The 8,865-nt window shown below is 42.7% G+C and overlaps 1 pseudogene; it reads right to left on the bottom strand.

Annotated features, from left to right (window-relative positions):
• Positions 1 to 804: 804 nt before the first annotated feature.
• LOC122944307 lies at positions 805 to 923 on the bottom strand (annotated as a pseudogene).
• Between the last annotated feature and the right edge of the window lie 7,942 nt (positions 924 to 8,865).

The following is an 8,865-nucleotide window of genomic DNA, read 5'->3' as shown; positions in this document are numbered from 1 at the left end:
AAGGGGCAGCTGACCCGGGCCCAGTTGCTCCTGGGGGGCCCAAAGTCGTGCTCTCACCTCGTGCAACAAAATCGTGCAGTGTGCCACACAAAAATCGTGCACTAGGTCGCGGTCTATCGCAGGCCCTCTCCGAAGAGAAGAGCCCCCACAAACCATCCCCAATCCCTCCGGGGCTGTTAAGCTCCTGCAAGGGACTGAGACAAGTGGCAACCCTCAGCCGAAGCCAAGGGTACGCCCATCTATGCCCCTGGCTTTCGCCTAGGCTGCCACCCAAGGCGTCAGCCAGGAGCTTCAACAAGGTCTGGACTCTCCCCGAAGGGAGAGCCCAAGGGGTTTGGCAGGGGGGTGAGGAACCAATATGGCCACACACACACACCCCCTAGACCTCAAGGAGGGGGTACCCGTTAGGGCGCCGCAACCCTTGAAAATCCTAGTGAACACACAACGTGTAAAAGTGCACACAGTGACATAAAAAATAAATAAGTGAATGATTGCCATTACGGCCCGGACATTCGACCGGAATTATAAAAATTCCTCGTATCTGCAAGGCCGAAGCCGAGCAAATAGAGGTGTGTGCTAAAATTGTGAGAAAGATAGTTTGCCATCTCTCAATGGGATTCTTCCCCCAGTGAGTTCCGGCACCCCAGGGTCACCAGTCCTGGGGCACTTGCACTTTGGGCTTTCAACACAACTCAACCTAATGGCATTGATCCAGCAACCCGGGCCACCTCGCACAGGACATTTCTGCCCTGCGCTGTACACCCTTCGTGGGCCACTGTGTGGTTCTCTGCTCTTCTCTAATCCCATGGCTCAGCCTGTCGCAGCCTTCCTCCATGGGCAGAGTTCAGTCCAGGAGCCAGGCTCCACTGGACTGATAAGAACAGATACTACACTTGATCTTAGCCAAAAGGCCAAGAAGCGATATATACACTGATATATGATGTAATGTCTCTGGAGGTTATATCAGTGCTGGAGCGTTATAAGAGGAGTGACCGATATCAGTCACATGTGATGTAATGTCTCTAGAGGTTGTATCAGCATTGGAGCATTATAAGAGGAGCGGCTGATATCAGTCACATATGATGTAATGTCTTTGGAGGTTATATCAGCACTGGAGCATTATAAGAGGAGCGGCTGATATCAGTCACATATGATGTAATGTCTTTGGAGGTTATATCAGCACTGGAGCATTATAAGAGGAGCGGCTGATATCAGTCATAGAAACATAGACTGTGTCGGCAGATAAGAACCATTTGGCCCATCTAGTCTGCCCAATATATGATGTAATGTCTCTGGAAGTTATATCAGTACTGGAGCGTTATAAGAGAAGCGGCTGATATTAGTCACATATGATGTAATGTCTCTGAAGGTATTTTTTTCCCTGGCTGTGACGCTCTGGCTGTGATTTGACATCGCTACAGCCAGGGAGAAGGAGACGCAAATTGAGAAACCCTGGCGTCTGCTCCCTGTTCCGATGCTAGTGATTTGCATAACAGGTGCAATAATTAAACAGGGGCACAGCGGGCGAATGGAGCCGCGCCCAGGAATAATAGTAAGCTCTATTAGATCCCTGTTTGATGCCTACCTAACGTGCCACTTATTTTATAATGTCTGAACCCATAAAAGGTCCTCTTTAAATGGGTTAAAGAGTTGTCTCACTTCGGTAAATGGCATTTATAATGCAGTCAATAAAAGGCACTTACTAATGTATTGTGATTGTCCATATTGCCTCCTTTCCATTACATTATACACAGCACTTATCCGTGGTTATTACCATCATGTAATCCATCAGCGGTGGCCGTGCTTACACACTATAGAGAAAGGCTGGAAGTGCTCATAGGCGAACACCTTTACCTATAGTGTGCAAGCACGCCCACCGCTGCTGGATTACACAGTGGTAATAACCACGAATATGTGCTGTGTATAATGTGATGGAAAAGACATACAGACACAGAATGCACACTGAGTCTTTATTTTTTATTTTTTTTTCAGCCCCATTGAAGTGAATTGAACGGTACCGACATGGGGAAAAAAAAGGTGGGCCCCCAGAATCAGTTACACTGGTGGGCCCTAAGTACCCCAGTCCCACACTGCACAGAGGCACTGCAATGCTAGGGTGACCTGAGCCCCGGTCTCCTTCTTGCAGAGCAGTGCCCACTTCCAGCCTGAGCAGCTGCCCAGAGCACTGATCCTGAGCCGCTGGAGTCTTCAGAACTGGAAGTATTGACAGTCATTCAGTGTAAGCTATATTATATATATTACTTGTTTTATGTGAGTAAGGGTGCTGGGTGGTTGGAGAAGGTGGGGGGGGGAGGAGTGGATGGAGGGGTTAGTAGTACAGTATTATCTGAATATTGTAAAAAAAAAATACTATATATTTGTGTCAGAAGTGGTGCTTTTTAAATTTTTAGAATAATGATACAGCCATATTAGTTGATACTTTTGTGCTGATTCTTTTTTCCCCTCTATATTAAGGGAACACTACAGTCACCAGAACCACAACAGCTAAACGTAGTAGTTCTGGCGTCTATAGCATGTCTCTGCAAGCTTTTTAATATAAACACTGCCTTTTCAGAAAAAAAGGCAGTATTTACATTTACTGCCAAGGAACACGTCTAGTGGTCACTCATCAGACGGCCACTAGAGGTGCTTCCTAGTCCAGTGTTGTACAATTTGCAACACTGGCATTCACGCTAAACACTCCTCATAGAAATGCATTGTTTCAAAGCATCTCTATGAAGCCGCGCATGCGCAATAGCCTCCCAGTGCTTCTCTATGGGAAAGCAGTGGGTTGGCTATGATATACTCACACACTGCACATTCCTGAGGTTGTATGTGTATTGTGGTGGAGGGTGTGATTGCCTGCTAGGGTGTGGAAAGGTGGGATCCAGGGGAACCAGGTAAATTCTTGCCCAGGGTCCAATCAATATTAAAGACGGCCCTGACTCCTACACTACATCACCTGAGTCTGTAAGCCTGATAGTCACGGAAAGTGATATACAGTCTTTCCCGTTTTTTAACCAGAGTTTAATAAATGCTTTATTATTTTCTTTTAATATGTTCTTCAGGCAGTGATATTTATATATTTAGTGAACGTACAATATAGTATCTTGTTTGTGTGAGATAGTGATCTATAGACCCCCCAATATCACTGAGCAGATAGAAAATCAAATGCATGCGCAAATGGTGCAGACTGGCACAGTGGAGATAATGAAAGATTTTAACTATCCAAACATAGATTGGGAACATAATTCTGCCCCTGCTGCAAAAGAGAAAAAATCCTCAGCTTTTTGCAGGTTAGTTTTATAGTCTGCTGGATCTAGTAATTTCTAACAATTTCTAACAATGCAGAGATTGTGGGAAATGTCACTGTCCATGAAAACCTTGCTAACAGTGACCACAATCTAATTATAATCCAACAAAACTGTAAAAAAAAAAAATCGGGTCAATAGGGCATAAACACTTAATTTTAAAAAAGCGAATTTCCCAGGGTTGAGGGCTGCACTTCAGGACATAGACTGGAGCAACTATTGTCACATAACGACACTAATGCTAAATGGGAGTGCTTTAAATCTGCTTTAAATAAGTATATGTTTAAATACATTCCTAGAGATAACGAGTAAAAGCAAATAAAATTAAAACCCACGCGGCTTGCAAATAGTATAAAAAGGGCAATAAATGATAAAAAGATGGCCTTTAAAAAATACAAATCTGAAGGGTCATCTGTAGACTAAAAAGTATAAAGAACAAAATACCGTAAATTACTGTATTTTTACCTTTATAAGGCTACATGCACAAGACCGTATGTGTTTTGAAGTCCGCAAATTTTTTTTTGCGGATCAGTTTTTTTGTGTGGATCCATTGTAATAATGCCTATCCTTTTTTTGCGGGGCAACGGAACGGACATACTGATGCGGACAACACACAGTGTGCTGTCCGTGTTTTTTGCAGACCCATTGAAATGAATAGGTTTGCATCCTATCCGCAAAAAAAAAAAAATTGAATGGACATGGAAACAAACAACATTCATGTGCATGTAGCCATAGACGCACTTTTTTTCCCTCCAAAGTGGAAAAAGTCAGTGCATCTTATAAACTCAAGGTGACCCCAAATGTGCTGGCTGTGGCAGCTCAGAAGCTCTCACTAAAAGATCCTGAGCTGCCATGAAACTGGGCAGGTGGGAGTTAGCGCACACTGGCAGAAGAGCATTCAGTGAAGCCTCCAGTCCCCGCATACATCGCGGCACTAAGCAGCACCTTGCTAAATGATGCCGGCAGCCCGTGCTTCCATTCATGACATTTAGTATCATTGGGCGGGCTGGCGGCTTCTCTGTATGTGCTGTGCTGCCACCAGCCCGCACGTCCTTCACTCACCATGCTATGTGTGATCCACAGATCCCCCCATAACAGTGTCACCCATAGATCCCCCCATAACAGTGTCATCCACAGATCCTCCATAAAAATGCATGATCCACAGATCCTCCATAAAAATGCATCATCCACAGACGCTCCCATAACAGTGCGTCATCCACAGATCCCCTAAAACAGTGTGTCATCTACAGATCCCCCATAACAGTGTCACCCACAGATGCCCCCATAACAGTGTGTCATCCACAGATCCCCTCCATAACAGTGTCATCCACAGACCTCCCATAATAGTGTCATCCACAGACTACCATTAGTTCAAAACCTACCAAAAGCACACTTTATGGTTAATTTTTTTTTTCTTATTTTTCTCCTCAAGGTGCGTCTTATCATCAGGTGCGTCTTATAAAGCAAAAAATACGGTATGTACGGGGGTAATAAAGTCAGCTAAAATACACAATCAAATACCTGTGGGCAAAGAAAGTAAGACCAACCCCAAAACATTCTTCAAAAACATAAATGCAAAAAAACCAAGGCCATGTAGGGCCCCTAAATCTGTCCTTTCTGTTCTTCTGTTCCTATAACAGAGCAGAAGAACGGAAAGGCTGAACGTTGATGTGAACTCAGCCTTAAAATTGTGGGAAAAAATGTTTGAGGGGCTTATATAGATCTACATACAGGATTATATAACTGTAAATAATATAAGTGATAGCCAACATGGTTTTTCTAAGGACAGAAGCTGTCAAACTAACTTGATTTGTTTTTATGAGGAGGTAAGTAGAAGCCTCTTTTGTTTTTTCGGACTTTGCACAGGCGTTCGATACTGTCCCTCACAAATGCCTAATAGATAAATTGAGGTCTATTCGTTTAGAAAATATATTTTGTAATTGGATTGAAAATTTACTTCAAGATCGTGTCCAAACAGTTGTGATCAATGATTCTGAATGGTCCCTGGTTATCAGTGGTGTACACCAAGTTTCTATGCTGGGTCTGCTATTATTTAACTTATTAATTAATGGTATAGAGGATAGGATTAATAGTGCTGTTTCTATTTTTGCAGATGACACCAAACTTTGTAATATGGTACAACCAGTGGAAGTATGTTAGTACCCCCCAAAGCTTGTAACATTATTTTCTCTCCTTGCCTTAATTTGCGTGAGCAGACAGATAGGCCATACATGCTCCTCTAGAATTCTGGGAAGAATGGGATGCAAACGAGCTCAATCCAAGTTATGACTCAAGGCCTATTTAAAGGGTTGAACATTGACTTATATGATAAAGCTATGCACCTGTTGGCTAATAATCTGCATTAGGGCTGCAACGATTAATCAAAGTTATCGATAATATTCGATAACGGGATTCGTTGTCAATGAATCCCATTATCGAATAATTGGCCGATTCGTTGCTATGTGGGGCGGGAGCGGGCGGTCATGGTCCTTAACCGGCAGTAACTTTTACTTCAACTTTAAATCAGTGCATCTTTATTAACTTACAATGAAGCTCTGGTAACAGGCAAAGCGGGCGGCGGCGTTACGTCACTTACTCACATGAAGTGCCTGCTCTGCCTGCTTCATTCATAAAGTGGGCGGAGCAGGTGCATCACGTGAGTGAGTGAGTGAGTGAGTGACGTTACGCCGCCGCCCGTTCTGCCTGTTACCATAGCTTCATTGTAAGTTAATAAAGATGCACTGATTTAAAGTTGAAGTAAAAGTTACTGCCAGTTAAGGAATAGTCTGAATACTGATGTGACCGGTGTATTGGGAGATCTGTGGATGGCACTGTTATAGGGAGGGGGATCTGTGGATGGTACTGTTATGGGAGGGGGATCTGTGGATGGCACTGTTATGGGGGAGATCTGTGGATGACACATATAGCATAAGATGCTATATAGTGTCATCTATAGATCCCCCAATAGCAGTGTCATCCACTGACCCCCCTCCCCATAACAGTGCCATCCACAGATCCCCCTCCACATAACAGTACCACTGCCATCCACAGAACCCCCTCCCAATAGCAGTGCACAGATCCCCCTCCCCATAACAGTGCCATCCACAGATCCCCTCCATAACAGTGCCATCCACAGATCCCCCCATAACAGTGACATCCACAGATCCCCCTCCACATAACAGTACCACTGCCATCCACAGAACCCCCTCCCCATAACACTGCCATCCACAGATCCCCCTCCCAATAGCAGTGCACAGATCCCCCTCCCCATAACAGTGCCATCCACAGATCCCCTCCATAACAGTGCCATCCACAGATCCCCCCATAACAGTGCCATCCACAGATCCCCCATAAAAGTGTGTCATCCACAGATCCCCCATAACAGTGCCATCCACAGATCAACACCATATCAGCGCCATCCACAGATCCCCCATAATAGTGTCATCCATAGATCCCCATGTTAGTGTTTCAACCACAGATCCCCATTAACTTGTCTTTTTTACATTGCATTTTTCCCCGATTAATTGATGAAATTATCGACTACTAATCGATTATTCAAACAATTGTTAACTGCAGCCCTAATCTGCATGCAGCATATGTCCTAGGGAGATTAAACTAAACTGGGAGAGTCACTTGCTAAGAAGGATCTGGGTGTATTAGTAGATCATAAACTAAATAACAGCATTTAATGTCAGCTGCCTCTAAGGCCAACAGAATATTGTCTTGTATTAAGAGATATGGACTCGCGGGGCCACCATATTGCCACCCTAAAAAGCATTGGTACGGCCTCACCTGGAATATGCTGTTCAGTTCTGGGCACCAGTTTTTAAAAAGGATGCCCTGGAGTTAGAAAATGTGCAAAGGAGAGCAACTTAACTCATAAAGGGCCATGAAGATCTTGGCTATGATTAAAATAACTGAATTTCTAAACATGCTTCCTAAACTGACTGTTCCCTGAGTAACCCTTCCCTCACCCCCCAACTCAGACCTGAACTTGATCTTCTAACAGTCCACACACCTGAAGCAGATCGGCCTACACCATTGCTTTCAGTACAAAAATAGCTAAATTACTGCATATCACAATCAACTACCTTTTGTGTCACCCCCATTTCCTCATAGATTGTAATCTTTTGTGAGCAGTGCCCTCACTCCCAGTGTTTCAGTTGTATATTTGTTTTGATGTCTGTCTTCTGGAACATAAAGGCAGAGAGGTGCAATAAAATGTCCTTCCCTTTGCACAAACACACCGAAGACACTGTTAATGACAATTGTTGAAATAATGCAGTATTGGCACCACAAACAGATTTGGTCTTCTGTGCAATAAAATATACAAATTTAAAAACAAACTTTAGCTAGTGTAAAACACAAGTTGTCAACCTACTATGAGATTATTTCCCCTCTCTCCCCTACGTCAACACTTGAACTGTTTGGAGTTATCCTAAAACAGACTTCGGACTAGTATTTCACTTTTTTTCACTCAGATATTTAAAATGCTACCCTATGGATTGTAGAATTTTAAAACACAAGTTGTCTGGAGATGCCAAGACACAGATTTTGGTCTACTATGTCACATTTTTACTCAGAGATTTAAACAGCTACCCTCTGTATTGTAGGACACGCATGCATAGTAGTATTTCTATATTTTGCACAAAAAAAAAAATGCCTTGAATCATTGCGAGATGCCCTGACCTGGATTTGGGTCTAGTATTTCACATCATCACTCAGAGATTTTAAACGCTACCCTCTGTATTGTAAGACACATATTGCACACTAATATAGCTATATTTTGCAAAACAAAACAAATGAATGGAGATGAACTGACACACATTTTGGACTAGTATTTCACGTTTTTAGGGTCCATTCACACGTCCGTTTTTTCTTTCCTGATCTGTTCCGTTTTTTGCGGAACAGATCAGGACCAGATCAGGACCCATTCATTTTCAATGGGTCCTGGAAAAAATTGGACCGTTTCCGTTGTTCCGTTCCGCATGTCCGTTTAAATATAAAACATGTCCTATTATGTTCCTGAAAAATCGGATCCTGGTACAATGCAAAGTCAATGGTTCCGCAAAAAACGGAAGACATTCGGATGTCATTCCGTATGTCTTCCGTTTTTTGCGGAATCCGTTCCTGGAAACACATAGCAAATTTTTTTTTTTTTTTTTTTTTTCAAAGAAATCCAAACAACTTTATTTGATTATTGAAATGTATACATGTTTCAGTTTTTTGAGGATCCGCAAAAAACGGATGACATACGGATGACATACGGAAACATTTTCAGGAACAACGGATCCGCAAAAAACGGACTGAAATTCGGATTATAGAAAAATACTGACGTGTGAATGTAGCCTTACTCTGAAATTTCAAACGTTACCCTCTGTATTGTAAGATACATATTGCACACTAGTATTGCTATTTTTCACATAAAAAAAATTTAATAAAAAAATCGATGAACTGTCTGGAGATCCCCTGACACAGATTTTGGACCAGTATTTCAGGGTTTTACTTAGAGATAAAAAAAAAAATTTTTACTCAGTAATACCATAAACAAATA

The sequence above is a fragment of the Bufo gargarizans genome, chromosome 7 (genome assembly GCF_014858855.1).
Source record: "Bufo gargarizans isolate SCDJY-AF-19 chromosome 7, ASM1485885v1, whole genome shotgun sequence".
In the NCBI taxonomy this organism is placed as follows: Eukaryota; Metazoa; Chordata; class Amphibia; order Anura; family Bufonidae; genus Bufo; species Bufo gargarizans.
The sequence above is the reverse complement of the archived record's forward strand: the minus strand, read 5'-3'. Positions and strand labels throughout refer to the sequence as shown.